The 20,579-nt window shown below is 44.9% G+C and overlaps 1 protein-coding gene across 9 annotated transcripts in view; it reads right to left on the bottom strand.

Annotated features, from left to right (window-relative positions):
- wnk4b (WNK lysine deficient protein kinase 4b) overlaps positions 1–20,579 on the bottom strand; it is a 67,575-nt gene that overhangs the window by 37,044 nt on the left and 9,952 nt on the right. The gene's annotated exons all lie outside the window — the stretch shown is intronic.

The raw sequence follows: 20,579 nt of genomic DNA, 5'->3' as shown, positions 1-20,579 counted from the left end.
AAAGTTTGTTTGACTGAAACCTCACTGACATTAACCTGAACTTCACTGACTCTAACCTGATCCCCACTGACTCTAACCTGATCCCCACTGACTCTAACCTGAACCCCACTGACTCTAACCTGATCCCCACTGACTCTAACCTGAACTTCACTGACTCTAACCTGATCCCCACTGACTCTAACCTGATCCCCACTGACTCTAACCTGAACTTCACTGACTCTAACCTGAAACCTCACTGACTCTAACCTGAAACCTCACTGACTCTAACCTGAAACCTCACTGACTCTAACCTGATCCCCACTGACTCTAACCTGATCCCCACTGACTTTAACCTGAACCCCACTGACTCTAACCTGATCCCCACTGACTCTAACCTGAACTTCACTGACTCTAACCTGAAACCTCACTGACTCTAACCTGAAACCTCACTGAATCTAACCTGAAACCTCACTGACTCTAACCTGAAACCTCACTGACTCTAACCTGATCCCCACTGACTCTAACCTGAACTTCACTGACTCTAACCTGATCCACACTGACTCTAACCTGATCCACACTGACTCTAACCTGATCCCCACTGACTCTAACCTGAACCTCATTGACCCTAACCTGAACTTCACTGACTCTAACCTGAACTTCACTGACTCTAACCTGAACCTCACTGACTCTAACCTGAACCCCACTGACTCTAACCTGTTGTTGTTTTAGAAGGCTGTAATTACTAGTTAGAGTCGGTGGGGTTCAGGTTAGAGTCAGTGTGGATCAGGTTAGAGTCAGTGAGGTTCAGGTTAGAGTCGGTGGGGTTCAGGTTAGAGTCAGTGTGGATCAGGTTAGAGTCGGTGGGGTTCAGGTTAGAGTCAGTGAGAATCAGGTTAGAGTCAGTGAGGTTCAGGTTAGAGTCAGTGAGGATCAGGTTAGAGTCGGTGGGGTTCAGGTTAGAGTCAGTGAGAATCAGGTTAGAGTCAGTGAGGTTCAGGTTAGAGTCAGTGAGGATCAGGTTAGAGTCAGTGAGGTTCAGGTTAGAGTCAGTGAGGTTCAGGTTAGAGTCAGTGGGGATCAGGTTAGAGTCAGTGAGGTTCACGTTAGAGTCAGTGAGAATCAGGTTAGAGTCAGTGGGGATCAGGTTAGAGTCGGTGGGGTTCAGGTTAGAGTCAGTGAGAATCAGGTTAGAGTCAGTGAGGTTCAGGTTAGAGTCAGTGAGGATCAGGTTAGAGTCAGTGAGGTTCAGGTTAGAGTCAGTGAGAATCAGGTTAGAGTCAGTGGGGATCAGGTTAGAGTCAGTGAGGTTCAGGTTAGAGTCAGTGGGGATCAGGTTAGAGTCAGTGTGGATCAGGTTAGAGTCAGTGAGGTTCAGGTTAGAGTTATTTCTTATTTTCCTGGTGCTGAAAGTCAGTCCTGCAGCACTACTATTGTTGTCAGCTCATGTTTAAACCTCTATGTTTGGAATCTATTCTGCTGCACTTTTAAACAACTTTGGATAAAAGCGTCTGCCTAATGAACACACGTAAATCTAAATCTAGATATAAATGTCGAATATCTAAAGCGGTTACACCATTATACTATTACACCATTATACTATTACACCATTATACTATTAACTCTCCAGCAGAGCTTTTAAACACATCTGCCTTCCTGCCGCTCGTTACGTAACAGCAATCTGAGCAAGCGCTTTCTCCTTTATAGGATCCTGCACTGAGGGTTTGCTTTCCGTGGAGTGGTTTAACGCAGGTGACATGAGGGCTCTGGAGAGCCTCCCACACGCCTCTTCATACAAACCTCTTCACATCTGTTACTGCGCAGGAGGGTTTTACGGGCCACCACGACCTGTACACGTCAGATCCGAACATGCCGTCTTCGGATCTGTGTGAAAAGGCATTCTTGTTTTTTTTTCCTGGCCTAAAAGAAAAGAACTTTTAAATTCGGTCGAAATTTTGAACGATACGTATTTTCCTTCTGATTCACACTTTATTATGTTTTAGTAACCAATACGAATCTATTAATGACACGTTCAGGTACTTTTCCCCGTCTCCGATTACAGCCGCGCCCGCGAGTACGGCTTAGGGCTGTGATTGGACAGCGAGTGTATTTCAGTGCAGCGTCGACTGCGGAAAGTGAAACGCACTGCAGCGGAAAATGACAATCAGTTCTCACGCGAAAGTCCGTTCTTACCTTCTTTAAAAGAAGGCCTTACTCTTCCGAGCGACGTAGAGTAAGAGTGACGCGGTGACGTCACTAATAAGCAGCGGTACCGTCTGTGTACTGCATTTCACGTTTCCCCCATTGATGTAATCGCGTTCTATCTGGCGCTGCGTTTTCGCAGATTAGCGTTTCACGACACGGTACACCATGTAAACGCAAGACCGGAGCAGGCTCGATCGTTCTCACTGTTGCTTTAATGAGCAGGAAAAGAAAACAGTGTTTAAAAAAAAAAACCTCGAGTAATCGAACACACAGTGTAGGACACGATCGAGCAGTGCCAGACCCCCAGAACCGCAAACACTCTTGGCGAATCACACTACAACTCAGAGCTTGTAATTACAGGATGGAAACACTGATGTGTTCGTTAGATTCCATTTGAAGTACCAAAAGCTAAAGTGAATGAGGAACCAGGCCAAGAACATTTAAAGGTTTTCATGGAGTTTGGGATTCCAGTCCGCGATGGCCAAGTGGTAAACTGGTACGTACTGAACACACTGGTGTCTTATGTGAGTCTAAATAAGGAGAGAAATAAACAACAACACAAATCTGCGCATTGAAGGACTGTACATTTAAATGCTGCATCGCTGATTATTTCCCTGTAACGGAATGACCGTGTTTTATTCCTCACATAAACAGGTTCATATGTTCATTAGTTTAATCTGTAATACTGTTTATTTGTTACATGAGTGAGGAGGCGTGGCCTGTCACCTGTGTTTGTGTTGTAAACCTGTACCCATGTACACGTACTAATCGGACAAGGCTCACGCGGCACGTCTGCTGCGTCGATTTGTGCTTCCACGACTCGCCTGTGTACGCCGCTTCACGTCTCGCGTGTGTACGCCGCTTCACGTCTCGCGTGTGTACGCCGCTTCACGTCTCGTCAAACGGAATAACATCAGAAACATCTGAAAGATCGCTGGCGCTGTTCTCAGGTGCGGAGCGGAAAAGCAGAAACCTGAGAAACCCAATGATGGATGTCCTGCCTCGCTTTTTTCAGCTCGCAACAACAACAACAACAACAACAACAACAACATGCTCGACAGAAACACCCTGAAACCCAGCACAGTCTCCACTTTTAAAAGAAAAAGCCGGCTGTTCGACTTGTTTTCACGAGAAACTGGACTTCAGAGCTAGCACTGAGTGGCGGCTAATGAATGTGGTGGGGAAAAGCAACAGGGACTGAAAAGTGAGAACATACTGTACTGTGCACGTGATCAAGTGTGTGTGTGTGTGTGTGTTGCGGGTTGAGAACATACGGGGTTATTGGTCGAAGCGTTCCTGTGCTATTTATAGACAGATTAGATAAACAGCTGTGTTGAAGAGATCCTGACTCCCTCACCTCTCACCAGCTACATCCCTCCTGGCCTTCTATTAGTGATCAAAATGAATATTATTTGATGATTTAATGGCCACACACACACACACACACACACACACACACACACACACACACACACACACACAAACAGTGTGTGCACAAAGTCCATTTAATTACACACAGATGTTTGGTCTCCATCGAGAGTTGGATTCAAACACGTTACAGGAACCCAGCCTGTTTTTAAACGTAGTCTCTACGGGTGTGATCACCACAAATAAAACGTTTCTATACATTTCTCTGCGCTAAAAAAATAACATACAAGTCTCCAACAAAATAAAATAGACGTCTAAGGGCAGTCGCTGTTCCAAAAATAGATGATTTTTTAGAACACACAACTCTTTGGTCAAAGGCACAAATTTTAATGCGCGAGTCAGGGTGGAAGTGCGGGTGCTCGTCGTGTGTTTTATATATATATATATATATATTTATTTATTTTATTTACCATGTTTTATCAGGACAGGAGTCAATACACAGGTAGGTGACATCACACAAGGATCATTCTTAAGCAAAGGGCAAAGAGGACTAACACAGGATAAAATATTGCAACGAAACAAAGAAACAGCACAGAACAGGTGAACACAATCAGGTAACAAAGCACTGACGGGGCAGGGCAGGAGACAAGACTAGAATAAAATCCTAAACAAACACAAGCAAATAGGGTTTGTTGTCACGGGAACACTAAATGAAACGAAGCTCTAAGTGTGTTTCCTGTCCTTTCTGAGAACTACTTTTTCACGAGGAGGAATCTGTGGTGTAGTCGTGTGGCTCTCGCAAAACCGTCAGGCAAACGTAAAGTAACCAGAACTACTTTTTGATGAGGATGAGGAGGAAATTGGTGTAGTTGTAACCAGAACTACTTTTTTTCCATGAGGAGGAATCTGTGGTGTAGTAGTCGTGATGGCGTATGGATATCACGAAACGTTCAGGAAAGCGGAAAGTTACCGGAACGTCTTTTCTCAGACGCTTTATGGACAGCGGGAATCCTTCAGGAACATGTACAGTAACCAGAAGTACTTTTTTTCAGGCACTGATGAGCTGGCTGGAATCCAGTCCCTCTGACTGGAGCTGCTGTTCAGCAGGTGGTGGCTGGAGCTTCATGCTCCTGAACATAACTAGCCATTTAGCAAAGCAATTTGTGCTGACGTCACCTCCGAACCAGTCCCGCTCACCGTCTCCCGCCTCGACTCGGCATCACACTGAGGCCCGTTGTGTAAAGCGCGCCGAAAAATCTGGATTAAATCACCGGCCAGGCTTTGAAAGAAAGACTTTAAAAGAAAATAATACAATCTCCAGAGATCTGGTACACAGCTGGGAGGAAGTACAGATACAGGAGCAGGAAGCACAAACTGCAGCTGGGTAAAACTTCTGATTTATATCAGAAACTATAGGTTTTCAGAAGAGCGGTTCGGCTCGGGTCGGGTCGGGTCGGGTCGGGTCAGGGGGACGTGGTGTTACAGCGGAGAAAACAAATCAGTTCATATACAGTACTTCACCTGGAATCCAGAACAGACGAGCACAGCCTGACATTACAGATTACGTTTGTGGTCTGGATATGTCAGTGCATTCCAGTGTGTGTGGGTGTGTGTGTGTGTGTGTGTGTGTGTGGTGCGAGTCTGGATTTGGGAATCACACACAGTCTATTCAAAGGCAAAATCAAATTTGCTTAGAGTAAGCTCCATAATTATTGGCACCCACTATAATGCTGGATTAAAATAATAATAATAATAATAATAATAATAATAATAATAAGTTAGAACATCTTAGAACCTAAGAGGACACTGGCTGCTCGTGACACGTCAACAATGATGGATGACATTAACAACATCTCGTCTTTACGGGAGCAACGGAGTAAGTAGATGGAAGGAGAAGGAGCTCAGGTACACTGTACCGTATGTCAATTCAGCTACAATCTGATCGCTCTAGAATGTTTCAGTAAGAAAGGGTGTGAAAATATCGCTAAGTCAAGATGAGCCACGCTGGTAGACTCGTACCCGAAAAGACCGAGCGGTGTAATAACATCAAAAAGAGCTAGTTTAGGGGTGTGTATACTTTTGCAAGCAGGTTATCGTGAACTTTTTTCCTCGTCGGTGGACGTCCACTTCTTCGCGGTCGGTCTGCGACACTTCCGGTCTTTTTGAATTTGTGCGGGAGTTTGGGTCACAGTGTGGCGTGTGACGTGCTTGCCATGTTTCCTGTCAAAGTCCAGCGCGTCCTTTCGACGGCGTCCCGATCCGGCCGTGAGAGTGATTTCAGTACTTTTTTAAAAAGCAGCTCTAAAAGGCTGTCTGAAAAAAAAAAAATATATATATATATATATAATATAAACATTTTGCTAAAAAAGTGTTATTAGTATGAACGCAGTAGGACTCCTCGGAGTGTAGGAATATGATAGAACGTGTGTGTGTGTGTGTGTGTGTGTGTGTGTTAAGCCTTATCAGGAACACACAGTGCCACGCTGTTGTTTAAGGAGGACTCGGGTGGTGTTGAGTGACAGCTGTGTCTCAGCAGATACACCTTATCACAGCAGATTTCCTGTAACGCTACTTTATACAGCGCTAATAACACGCTACGGACCAGCACGAAGCCGTAATAACCCGCACTCGTCCCCCACGTGAGTTTAAAAGGACATCCGCACGGCTTTATTCGATCGTGTTCCGAGATCGACACGCGGCGGTGCCGTCAGATCCAAGCAGACGGAGACTGTAATATTTTAGCCTGGAGGTGTGTGAAATCCACACGCCATGCGACCTGGCTGTTCTGTTTACGCTGGTGTGGGATTACATGTGTGTGTGTGTGTGTGTGTGTGTTCTTATAATGGCTAGAACCTGAAGGTCTTGTTTCAGACATGCTTTGCTAATTATTTCCAGGACGCATGTCATTGTCCGTCAATAATAAGCTATTACGCTTTCAAACCCCCATCAAGAATGAAAAGGGCCTCATGAAGATTTAACTCTTTAACTGACGTGATCTCGAACGCGGCTGCTTCCTGCTTCCTGCCTGTTACAGCAGTGTTTTGTGCGGGCTTTTTGTCAGTCCTTTCCATCTGCAGCTCTGAGCAGTTTTCCTGGTTCGGCGTTCCGATCTGTTTTTTTTTTTCTTTCTTCTCTTCGTTCGACCTTTGCCAGATCGACTCCGCCTTCGCCTGACGATTTGGATCGCTTTAAAAAATTCTACTTGCGTACAGTGTACATCCTCGTGACAGCAACAAACGCTTTCAAGACTTCTGGAAAAGTTCCTCATTAGGTTTACTTCATCATTAGATTAGATTAGATTAGATCGTTAAATCACATTTAAACAAAAGCTTAGCTACCGCTGCCCCGTCATTGGTTCATCATTGAAGGACATCGGTTCTGTTAGAATATCGATGAGGAGAAAGTGTTTACAAGTTGAATCCCGGACTGATGATGCGACCCGAGGATGATGAACGCAGGAACAATCCGATCCCCTCTTTCTTTCTTTCTGTCTCTTTACTTTAAGGTCAGAACAGTAATCATTTTCCTCTCTGTCTGGCGGGCAGAACGCTAAGGTCTGTCCGCTCACACGCACTAAAGGAAGGATGGATGATCTGTGTGTTATGTAACGTGAGGATCGATGTCGAGTTCACGGCTCCTCGTCTTGCCAAAAAAAAAAAAAAAAAAAAAGGGTTTCTACTCTGAAGTCTCCAAAACGCACATTACTGAGACACCGGAGATGGAATGAAAAGAAGTTGAACGCCCGGCACAGCGGTTCATCTGAACTCCCACATGGCCCGAGTTACCGTCGAGATTAATTCTCCAAACTATCCCCAGGTTAAAACATCGAATCAGCATCATCATCATGTTTTTCAAATTTGTTTGTCCCATATGGATGTGGGTTAAGAGGAGTAAAACATTTGGGGTCGGGCTGTTCTAGGGAAATAATCTACGTCAGGGTGGTAATAATTACTCCACTTCATCACACCACGTTGTCAGTGACGACGTTTACACGGACAGCAGTAATCTAATCACTGACCTTATTCTGAATAAGACGATATTCTGATTAAGGTGTTTACACGAGTCGCTTTTACAATACTCCTTTCATGTTCACGTTTGACGTGTTATAGAACACAGATGGATTAACGTCACACGTCATTACGTCCCCGCGCCACGCCGTCCGACGTCCCTCCAGAATTTCACGTGACATACAGTTCATCTTCGTTATGGTACCGTATACAGTTTTGGGTGATTTTATTTTTAATATTATGAAATCTTCAAGTGCGGTTAATTATTTGTCGTGCTGTACGTGCAGATAGACGACCGCTCGAGGCCGTGGGCTGCGTCCCAAACCGCGTACTTACCTACTGTATAGTATATAGAAATACATGTACGTCTCCTACTATATGGTAGCCATAATACGTGCATTTCTCCTACTATATAGTAGGCAAGTACGCGGTTTGGGACGCAACCGTGCTCTCTTGTTTGCCGTCAAACGGTCGAGCGCTGGCGTGTGTGTACGTGTCCTGTCGCACAATGCGGTGAAAACTCCAACACGACGTTAATAGTGTGATTAAGGTGTGTACATGTCTGTAACGCACGTCGATAACGCGATTAAAACAGGAATACTCCACACGTCTTCATTCCATTTGTGTTTACTTCGAGTGTGACTTTAATCGGATTAAGGTCCTCAATAATCCCTGTTTACGTGCTAGTTTCTTAATCCGAGTATCGTCTTAATCGGGTTCATATCGGATTATCGTTGTCCGTGTGAACGTACTGATTGATTCATTTTCTATAAGCGCATGAGGCAGAGTGTTTTATTCCGTACACACCACAAACTGCACCGTGACAAGGCGGGAGGTTTCCGCTGACTCACGCTGCGGTTATTTTTAATTTCGTTTTTTTCATTTTTTGAAGTTTTTTTTATTCTCTCCTACACCGTGGGACGAACCTCAGCATGATTCATTCATTCATGTGCGTGTGTGTGTGTGTGTGTGTGTGTGTGTGTGTTCGATGAGCCACTTGCTGGGAACAACAGCAGTTGTTTACTGTCTGTTTTGCTCTGTATAATTATTAAACTGACCCGAGGGTCATGTGACCTTTTTATTTTGGGGGGATCCAGTACAGTCGCCATTGTTTTCTCCAACAGTTGTCTGATTTGCAACTGTCGAGATTACGGGCACAACAGGTGCTCCGAGAGTGCTGGAAATGCCTGACTCGGCAACTTAGCAACCAGCAGAACACAAGAAAGTGCTGCTGAAGGGACCGCTGAGCTGAGACCTTTGAGTTTAAAAACAAAACAAAAAAACACTTTCAGTCAGGAACTGCTCAGAGCTCACGGAGAACCATCTGGAAAACCATCTGCGTGATCACGCCGTGTCTGTCTGAGGAGCTCTAATGAGTATTTATTGACGTTTAATAATTACAAGCAGTGCTAGAATTGTGCAACCCTCAAACGTTGTTCCTTTTAGGAGTGCCTCTTTATCCAAAATGGTTCCTTTATGATGTGAACATCACTTCAGAACCCCTGAAGAACCTGAAGAGTGTTCACCTGACAGGTTCTAGCTATGAAGATGAAAATAACGAGGAGTCGTTTGGAGTTTGTACCGCACACGTTCCCAGTTAATACATACCCTCTGAGAAATAGGGGGTTCTTTGAGGGTTCTTCCAAAAAAAGGCCTTCTTTCTGATACTAAACACTGTGCTGTATGGTTCTATGTTCTGCAGAAGGGTTCCTCCAGAGGGACAACTGAAGAACCCTGAAGAATCCTACATAAAAGTAATAGGTACAGTTGAGTGCAAAAGTTTGTATCCCCCTCCCTATGGTGAAGAAAAGTTTAATTTCACACCCGAGTACGTTCAGACACTTGAGCGTAATGCTTTCCATCCTGCGGAGGAACGTACGGATCGTCTGAAATGCTTTCCATCAAACAATGGGCCATTTTCCCGTCCTTCTCCCTGGCCACTGCATTTCTCGCTCTCTCTTATTTTCTTTTTTTCTCCCTTTCAATTTTTCTTCTGTCCTGATGATATGAGTCTGATTCCTTTTTCTGTGCTGAATGCTCGACCTACTTTCATGACGTCAGAACTGTGAGATCTCAGATCTGGCATCGTCCATCATCACAAAACCCTCTCGGCAGTATTTCAGGATAATAAACCATCGCTGCCAGAGTTTCTGTTGGACATGCGCCGTGACTCACAGGACAATTACATCCTGTCCGGAACTCTTGCTGTACAGTAGGTGAAGATTTCGAGCTGCAGATTATCAACAGGGAAGTACTTTAGAGGATGTCACGTCTAATCGTCACGCTCGTGCTCGTTTTATAACGCACTTTACATTTGGCAATAAATCAAAACATGAAATGATTTGCAATTATTATTCGTTTGAGAAATTCCTTACTGTTAGGTTTGAAATGTTTTTGCAGAGCAGTAGTGAGTCCTTGGGGAGAAGCACTGAAAGGCAGGTTCCGGTTGTGGAGTAATCATGTAGAGCTATGTAGGACACTACAACAGGGAACATTTATAACAACCCCGACATTATTTAGAAATAAACTTTAGTAAAGATGAAACATGCAACAGCTACACTTTGGGTTAGTGTTCCGTAAGTCAGCAAGGCATTGTGTTTATCCCTTTAGGGGAACCTGTAAAGGTTCTTTGTAGAACCCTACAACAAAGTGTTTTCCTATGAGAAAGCTAACAATGCTTACTTATCCAATGAAGCCTCTTAGGTTCTTCATAGAACTCCTTTTGGAAGTGAAGAACCCTTTGTTCTAAGAGTTTATGTATTAACTGGGGTAAGTGTGTGGTACAAAGTCTATTTGCTTATTATCCGTCCATCCGTCCACCCGTCCATCCATCCGTCAATCCATCCATCCACCCATCTGTCCATCCATCCATCCATCCGTCCGCCCATCCATCCATCCGTCCACCTGTCCGCCCGTCCATCCATCCGTCCACCCGTCCGCCCATCCGTCCACCCGTCCGCTCATCCGTCCATCCGTCCGCCCACCCGTCCATCCGTCCATCCATCCGTCCATCCGTCCACCCAGTCATCCGTCCGTCCGTCCATCCATCCATCCGTCCATCCATCCGTTCATCCATCCATCCATCCGTCCACCCGTCCACCCATCCATCCATCAATCCGTCCACCCATCCATCTGTCCACCCATCCGTCCATCCGTCCATCCATCCGTCCACCCGTCCATCCATCCGTCCATCCGTCCGTCCACCCAGTCATCCGTCCGTCCATCCATCCATCCATCCGTCCACCCAGTCATCCGTCCACCCAGTCATCTGTCCGTCCATCCATCCATCCGTCCATCCATCCATCCGTCCATCCATCCATCCGTCCATCCATCCATCCGTCCATCCGTCCGTCCACCCAGTCATCCGTCCGTCCATCCATCCATCCATCCGTCCACCCAGTCATCCGTCCACCCAGTCATCTGTCCGTCCATCCATCCATCCGTCCATCCATCCATTCATTTCCATACCGCTTATCCTACACAGGGTCGCGGGGAACCTGAATCCCAGGGGACTCGGGGCATGAGGCAGCGGACAATTTGTAAATGCCAATGTCTTTGGACTGGGGGAGGAAACCGGAGTACCCAGAGGAAACCCACGAAGCATGGGGAGAACATGCAAACATGCTAACCACTATGCCACTGTGCCCCGCCCCCTCCCCCTTTGCCTCTTGGTACTTGGTACTCTCTAAAAGGGTTCTTTAAGGGGTCTTTGATTAATTGAATGTTTTTAGCTTCAAAACATGGCTCTACTTGGAACCTTGTCTAATAGGAAACCATTATAGGGACAAATCCAAGAACACTTTAGGCTGCAGGATGGGATCTGAGAGTGTATTTTCTCCTGAACAGTGGCACTTCTAGTAAGAACGGAGCTCACATGTTGTGAGATGTATAATGATCAGGGTTCTGATATTCACAATATCAATCAATTCTGAAACAAAATGTCGGCCAAGCAGCGTTCACCCTTTTGTCAGGAGATCACAACGTCGACTCCTGATGATGTCACAGCCATCAGTGGCCAGGAACCGAGGGAGCAAAAATGGCCGTGCTGTCTGGGTGGGAGGGGCATAATCTCCCCTGTCGATCATAGAGACGCTAGCCAACTGTGGGCATCTGTGAGCTTATTTATGCGGAAGAGGGTAGATAGCGCTGTCCTCCGAGCGTGATGCTGCATGAGCAGCAGTTCAAAAAGGCACGGTCCACTCAGAGGAAGCACGTGTCGCCCTCCCCGGTCGGTCGCTAGAGCTGGCTGGTGGGTGGGAATTGGAGGGTGACTATATTTGCTGGAACCTTCCCATCATTTAAATCTAGAACGCTAGAACCCAGGCAGTTCAACAGTGATGTACCCCAGCTTTAGACTTTCTCTGGAAGTCTCTGGAGCACAATCAAAAAGCGCTGAAAAGCATCGGCGTTCACTGTCGGAAAACAGTAAACCTTTACAGGCGGCGGCGGAACACGAATAGCTGACAGGTGCTTGAACAAAGAGATGTTATCATGCAGATGCCCTGAGCGTCTTCAGTCTGATGCTCCGAGGATGTTTATTCTTGGCCAGGAGAACAAATAAATGCCACGTTTTCCCGGATGCGTGTGCGGAAGCGCTAAAAACAAGCAGAACCAGAAGCACAAGATATCGTGCCTCCTGTATTGTACATGGCTAGAACGCACGATCTGTTCGGTCTGAATAATGGATTCGTATTTGGTTACGTCCCGAATATATACACGGTAGACCACCTTAAAAGGACAGCGTCTGCTCGCGCGTCTCTCTGAGCTACTCGAATGTCGCTGGTACCCGGAGGCCATGACACACACAGAATGGACACATTTAATAACCGAAATAACTCACGTCATCTCACGTTGTTTTTCCCCTCACATGAAAATGCCTCATGTCACAGTCATGTCATCGTGTACTTCGATCGTGTATGGACTCATATCTTGGGAAAGATTGATTTTTTGTTTTTGTTTGGCTTTTTTTTCCATTCCAGGTCACAGATCAGTAGCCTAAAGAGTTTCACTTCATATCTTCATTGTTTCCAAACAGCAAAGAGGTCCTTTCTGCGTCGTGAAAATATCTCAGTTCACAGAACTTCAAACGCTTTAAGCTGTAACCAACACCTGTTCTACAGCGCAGGGGCGTGTTCAGACATGTACTGGGGTAAAAGAATAATAAATAGGGCATGATGTTTTGACGGCAGCCCTGTACTGCTGCCACACTCGTATTTTCACATCCACATATTGGAAATGTCACTGTAAGACACACACACGCACACACACACACACACACACACACGGAGGAACAGAACATGAAGCACGAAGTTGTCACGATGTGCAAACACTCAGAACCTCTCCTGGAGTGATTTACGCCTATTAAAGGTACAAGGGACTGAAGGAACAGACACAGACACGGGGAATGACGCAATTCTCTCCGGTGCACCTCATGAACCGAACGGAATAACTACGCACTGAAACCATCCAAAATTGTGTGTGTGTGTGTGTGTGTGTGTGTAGACACGATCTGAAAACCCCACATTTGTCCATTAGTCCACCGTGTCGGATCATCGGTCGGTCTGGATAACATCACGCTCGGAGGACGAGCGCAGGACCGGATTCTTACGAAGACAAAAGCAGTAAAATGTGCCGAGGCTGTTAAACAATACGCTCACCTTTACACTCAATAAAACCTGTTTGATTTAAAGCTAATAACATGTTCGCTGGCAGGACAGATACTGTACATGTCACAGACGTTTATATATATATATATATATATATATGTGTGTGTGTGTGTGTGTATATATATATTTCCAGTGCGTCCGGAAAGTATTCACAGCGCTTCACTTTTCCCACGTTATGTTACAGTCTTATTCCAAAATGGATTAAATTCCTTATTTCCCTCAAAATTCTACAAACAACACCCCGTAATGACGACGTGAACGAAGTTTGTTTGAAAAACAAAAAAAAAGCACATGTACGTAAGTATTCACGCCGCTGTTGTCGTCGATTATTTTCCTCTAGCAGCACCGACATGGTGTGATTAACTCCTTACGCCATGGAAATTCTACCGGGGGAAAAATACTAGAGACTACGATTCCCAGCCCCTGCACCTCACCGCTTCACGTCACATGACTGTCTGCACCTGATTCACGTTTGGGATAATGAGTCACTCTCTAGTGTCTTATATACACAAGTGCTCATTACAGATTTACAAGTGTAAATCTGTATAAAACCCGATAAGTGGTTACTGAACAATAACTAGCACTCCGTAAACACTATAGAAGACAGAAGCGTCTATAATAAATAATCAAAACAGTGTATTCGAACGTGTCATTTACGGCACGTTTTATTGAGCGTGGACAAGCTCCAGCGTCACTAGCTTACGGTGTTCACTAATCAAACATTACGCCACATTACAAGCTCACAGACTTGGGTTTAGAATCGTTATCAAACTCTGTACGGACCGGTTCAATTTGATTATGTAAAAATAAAAGAGAAAAAGATGATATTTATATTAGAGTACGATTGCGTAACCAGGATCGGCTCGGAGCTGCGGCTCCTTCACGCCCCAAGCCTGTAATCACAGCACATTTCTCTCTAAACACCACACGGCTTTCGCTCTGCTCGTATCCGTCTGACGATCTAAACAGTCTGAGACGAAGGAGAGTCGGGTTCAGCGTTACATCTCTTCCTGCAGGAACCTACAGTAGGTTTCACAGATGCACTCACATGCATGAACTTAAAGTCACTTAAACAGGACGCGACTGAAATGCCAGGAACGCTGTAATGAACCGAAACGAGAGCGAGGATGCTTCTTATTCCTTTAATTACACTCCTCGTTTCCTGTCCTCGAGGACTCGAGGACAAATGTGCAGTATTAACCCTGAGCGAGACGTCCTCTCGAGTCGTTTTAAAGAGGCTTAACGAATTCTATCTGAATTAATGGGGGGTTGTTTTGTTTTTTTCTCCAGGAAATGTGAATTCACTTTCTCCCTTTCTTTTGATTTGTACCGATCTTTTTGTTTATTTAATAAAGAGTATTAATTGTGCATTTGCGTTTCTTATCATTTCATCATTTAGTAGAATTTGTTTTTTTGGGGGGAGAGCTTGAGAATTTTTAGACTTAACGTCACACACAAAAGAATCATCTTCTTGCTTTAATAAACCCACTGATCTGAGGGTCTCGCTCCACGTCTGAGTGAACTCTAGCGACTCCGAATCGACTCGACTCGACTCGACTGCAGGAAGTGAATCAAACATGCTATGTGTTCTGGGGTTGTTGTTGTTGTTGTTGTTGTTGTTGTTGTTGTTGTTTTTTTGCAGATGTGAGCTGTTAATCTGAGCCAAAGCACAGAGCTGTAGTGCTGCAGCAGTGCAATGTGTTCTGGAGATTCAGACAAACAAAAACGCAAACATAAATGCTGGATGATTTTTTTTTTTTTTTTTTAAAAAGAAAAAAAGAAAAGCTTTTACCTATGTATTTAGTTATCCATTTATTTACTTGCTGCTGGAGCCGTGTTTGCCGTGCTTACAGGATCGTTGTGCTTTCTATGCAGACATGTTAAAGGTTAAGTAGGACATTTTCACCCCTACACACTCCTCAAGCAATTTGGACATTTGAGTGATTTAGTAATTAGGACACGTCTCCATTAGAGAAACTGTAAACTCTACCGAACTCGTTTATTATGTCCGATTCCACACGAGGCGACATTCACCGTTAGACGCACTCTGTGCTTCGATTTTTTTGGCTTCATCATCGAGACAGAAACTGTTTGGAGGTTAGTGAGTGTGAACACAAAGCCTGAACATTCCCGGTACTCCTACAGTGATCGAGGACCGGGAAGGATTCACTTTCAATCCTGGTTCTCATTCTGAAGAGGAAAGGTGTGTTTAGGTTCTTGCTCCAGCGTGCCACGCCCCTCTGTTTAACTGTAAACCGGTTAGAACGAAATAAAACAAGGTCAATGACATTCTCGACACACGACTGTATGCTGTGTGCAAATAAAACCGAACACTGCATTCAACCGGGAAATATGGATTTATTTATTTATTTACAATTCCGAGCCGTTTTTGTTCACAGGTTTGATTTTGCTCGATTCAAACCTTTGTTCTTTTCAGGTTTTGATTTCGTTTCTAATCCCCGATGGCGATAAGAGCGCAGGTTTGAAAGGTTTAGAACGTAATGTCTAGTCAACACTGATTTCCTCAGCCCAGGACCTGGGAACCGACCGCCAAGCACGGGTTTGTGATTTCTCCGCTTTCATCTCTTAACTTCATTGGGAGTTTGAGAATCATCCCCCGCGATGCCACCGAGCGCGTTTGTTCCGGGAAAGCCGCAGCTCGCTGGAACCCATTCGCAAGGCCACTTCCTCTCTGTCGGTGTGATTTACACGCTTGGTAATGTGAGCTCATCGCACATCTCTGCGGCGTCAGAATAGAGCTCTCGGGAGGTTGTGAAACAGGAAGTGATGAAACGTTGCCGCTCGAAATGGCTGCACGGGGATCGTTTGGTTATCTGATTGAGTTTGGCTCCACCGTACAGGACGTTTCGCAGGGTTTATAAAGGGGGAGGGGTGAACACTTGACAGTGGGCGTGGACAATTTGGTAGCGAAGTCAGAGATAAGGGATGTTTATGAGTAAAAGGTGAAAGGCGTGGTCATGTTTTCAGCACGCAGTCATGTGGAAATAGTTGCACAAAGTATTAGCGGTAAAATACTTTAGTAAGACTATAACGTAAGAAAGTGCGAGAATTTCCAGACCTTTCTAGTGCTGTGGTCATGTTTTACATCTCAGCCAGTTTCATCCAGTGTGAGTTTTGGCCCCATTTCGCTGTCTTATTTTACCTCCGCTCTTAATCGCACAAACACTTAATTTACTCAAATATCAAAAACAAAGCCGATTTGAGTCGAAGCTCATGAAGCGGGGTTACGCCGCCGCGATTTTACCAACGATGACGTCTTTACAATTTTTTTTTTTTTATTACAGAACGATACGTCGTACTTTTTATCCATTTCCAGTTACGTTTAATGTCGCGGAGCATCCGCCAAAAAACACGTCGGTTCCTGTCCAGTCACGTACGTCATAGCAGCTCTAAACACTCACTCCATCGTGAAAGTTAAAAACGAAAGAGATAAACGCAGGAACGACAAACCGCAGAGCGGAAGCTCCTCCGCCCTGAAGGTGCTGGAAATCTTAAACAGTTACAGCTTGACCTCTGACACTGGAGACTCCTTCCATCGATGTTAAATAAACGCCTCCTTGCGTAAAACCTTTCTGTTTATCCGTGCAGCCGCCGGACTAGACCCTGCGGACGAGCTGTTACTATGGAAACGATAACGCACGGGAACGAGCGCACGCGTATAAACCTGGGACTCGCGTTAGATGTGAAGATCCGTCAGCGCCGGGGCGTGTGGTCTACCGTCGTATAAATCACTGTACACGCTCAATCTACATGAAAAGATAGAGATAAGCCTGACTGTGTGTCAGTCTATGTGTGTGTGTGTGTGTGTGTGTGTGTGTGTGTGTGTGTGAAGCCATGTAAAGCCTCTTAGTCTCACAGCTACAAAGCAGCTCGGGGGCTCAAAGTCGAGGTTTTACTCCTCTGAGGCGTTTGAACGGTTAAAAACGATCCACTGCTCATTTCCCTGTCTTTAAAACACACACGCTGGAGGCTTACTTCAGTGTTTTAATCCGCACAGGAAGCTCTCAGTCCAAACTCGAATTCATTTCTTTATTTCTTTCTATTTATTTATTTATTTACATAACAGCTTGAATATATAAACTAGAGCAGAATTCATTTTAGGATCGTTTATATGCCTGAAGGCACGTTTTCGGCGGACACACACCGGAATGTTTTCCGCAGTACGAGGTCAAGCGGGTTAGTCGTGAGGGCAGAAAACAGCTCGTTAATGTACTCGTTTTATGCAAATGAGCTGGGATGAGTATGATGAGTCACAGTAGGACATTATTCATCGCATTTGTCATGCATTGTTTTCTGCTTTCATATAGCTTTTATTAATCGTATATCCTTTAATGTTCTATTTATTACGGTATTAAATGCCAAATCCTTTGATCCTTTTCGCCATTTTGTAAAGCACTTTGAACTGCTTTTTTATTATTATTATTATTATTCCATCTATCCATTTTCCATACAGTTTATCATACACAGGGAGGCCTGGAGCTTACGCTAGGGAACTCGAGGCGGGGGAAACCCTGGCTGTGTTACTGTACGTCCTGTACGTATGTCATCATGCGGAGATTATTCTGAGGTTAAATCAGCATTAACCTTCCTGAAACAGTTTCCCTTCACGACCGCGAGCCGACCTCTGTGACCTTACTGACCACTTTCACAACCCCAGCTGTTCCTGTTATTCTCTCATTCCTGTTAAACACACACGGTGATGTGGCTGAAAGCAGACCTGAGACGTGAGTTGGAGTAATACACCGTAGAGCAGCAGGCAGGAGAAAAGAGCTCAAAGAAACGCAACAAAAATATCAATAAATCCAATGTAAATACAACCCCGTTTCCAAAAAAGTTGGGACGCGGTGTGAAATGTAAGTAAAAACACTTACAACGCTGCGACTGGCAAATCTCGTATAAAAAAAAAAACCCCGCATGTTACTCGCGCCAGGACACAGAAAACGTATCACGCGTTTAAACTGAGGAAACGGACCGCTTCGAGGGAATAAATAAGGCAATTTTGAATTTGATGGCAGCGGCACGTCTCAAACAAAGTTGGGACGCGGGCAACAAAAGGCTGGGAATGTAAGTGTTGAATCGGGGTCGTGTATACAGTACTGCGCCGAAGCCTTACGCACACGAATCTTGTTTCAGTACAAACCATGTAATAGATTTTGATTTGATGACCTCTACATTATCAGGACAAAAACATTTCAGATTTCCTAACACTAGTTTTCCAGCACAAGATGAAATGTTACAGAAAACTGTTTGTATGTCGGGAAAGGAAGCGGCGTATTACACAAGAGACACTTTTCAGACAAAATACACAAACACACACACAAACACAAACACACACACGATGAAGGCTGCTGGGTTTCGCTGCAGAAATAAGAAGCGAGAGTGAAAGTCAAGGTCTCCAGAAGAACCGCGTCTGGTTCTGCAAGACGCTCAGTAACACTTACGGCTCATTCCCTTAGAAACTGCAGTGATTAGTAGTACCTGAGACTACAGTACTCGTTTCTTTTAAGTTTTAAGGCATCTTTGTCCTACAGCATTTATTTGTATGTGCCTAAGACTTTTGCACAGCACTGTATATGTCTATATATATACACACACACACACAAATAATTTATAAAATAGAAAGAGGTATATCCTACAACCAATCAGCTTCGTGTAAGAGTTGGTTCAGGGTCTGAAAGGGTTCAGACAGAGGGAACACGCCTGGCTTTTATCACGAGCATCAGGAAATTCTCTCATGTTTAATCGGACGACCGCGAGTCAATAAAACACATCTGCCTACTGCCTAATAAAACCACAAATGCCGCGCTGAACACGAGACCGCCACCGGATTAGATTAACTCTAGATTAGACACATAATAAATACGTGGATTTACTGCAGAACAAGAGGCAACATTGCTGTTATTGAGAAAATGATTATGTAACAGTGACTTTATTCATTTATAAATGATCTGAGCTACTGTTGTCGGTAATATTATTATTATTATCCGTCCGTCTTCTATACCGCTTATCCTGTTCAGGGTGGCGGGGAAACCTGGAGCTATCCCAGGGAGTATGGGGCACAAGGTCGTGGAGCAGAGTGGCAATCCATCACATACAGACTCACACACCTGTTCATACACTACGGACACTTTGGACACGCCAATCAGCCTACCGTGCATGTCTTTGGACTGGGGGAGGAAACCGGAGTACCCGGAGGAAACCCCCACAGCACGGGGAGAACATGCAAACTCCACACACACAGGGCCACGGTGGGAATCGAACCCCCGACCCTGGAGGTGTGAGGCGAACGTGCTACCATGCGCCCTATTATTATTATTGTTGTTGTTGTTGTTGTTGTTCTACATTCAGATTTTTATTCTAAGAGTGCATTTGTTGACACACACTAGGCGAATGAAGAACATCAGGCCTTCTTCATAAGCTGCAACGTGATTTTTAACATTGTTTATCTCCATGTAATTTAGTTTTACGTGTAGTTCACGTGTTCTGAGAGGAAATGGTTAGTTCACCGTCAGGAGGTTAGATCACACAGACGCCGTCATGCGACGCAGCCACGCCGACTGACTTGTTTAAAGGAAGCAGAACGAGAGCATCGGTTTGAAGCTATCACGGTTCGCGTCTGTGCGAGAGAGTGTGTCAGAGCTGATGTTGGAGAGGGTCCGGATCGTGAGCTGATCGGCGCTGCGGTGTCGGAGCAGGATGAGGAGATGTTGCTGCTGCGGTGATGATGATGATGAGGAGGAGGAAGAGGAGGAGGAGGCGGACAGAGGCTGTGTGTGTCAGTGCATCAGAATGCTCTGCTGCTGTTGGGACTGTATCATGCTACTGCTGTGTGAGTTCCATCGTCTCCTTCAGTGACGATCAACTACACACGAGCTCATGTCACGTCTCATGGGGTTAACATCTCCACTCGTTTTCATACAGGCAGATAAACTCTGCTCAATGTTATCAGGAGTAACGTTTTTTCTCTCTCCCTCTGAGCTGGGTTTTACATGACTGTGTGTGTGTGTGTGTGTGTGTGTGTGTTTAATCCTTGTAGAGAATGTATCGGCATTTCATCCAAGTGACTGACCCGCTCTCACCTCTCACCTCTCGCCCACATCGGTTCGGCTCGGGACGCGGATTAATCAGTGAATAAATTAAGATGGAGTTGTAGATCTTGGGAAAAACGTAAACATTCATTATGTGCAGATTTTAAATAAAGTTCATTCTGAAAAGAAAAAATGATGGATTTATGCAACTAAAAAAAAAAAAGGGCAGCGCTGGTGTTACTGAGTGAATGAAAGTTTAATTGTGTAACACTGATGTTATTTATTCATTAGTTTGTTTGTTCATTTGC

This window comes from Ictalurus furcatus, chromosome 24 (genome assembly GCF_023375685.1).
Source record: "Ictalurus furcatus strain D&B chromosome 24, Billie_1.0, whole genome shotgun sequence".
Lineage (NCBI taxonomy): Eukaryota > Metazoa > Chordata > Actinopteri > Siluriformes > Ictaluridae > Ictalurus > Ictalurus furcatus.
Note: the sequence above shows the minus strand (reverse complement) of the source record. Positions and strands in the feature narration are given on the sequence as shown.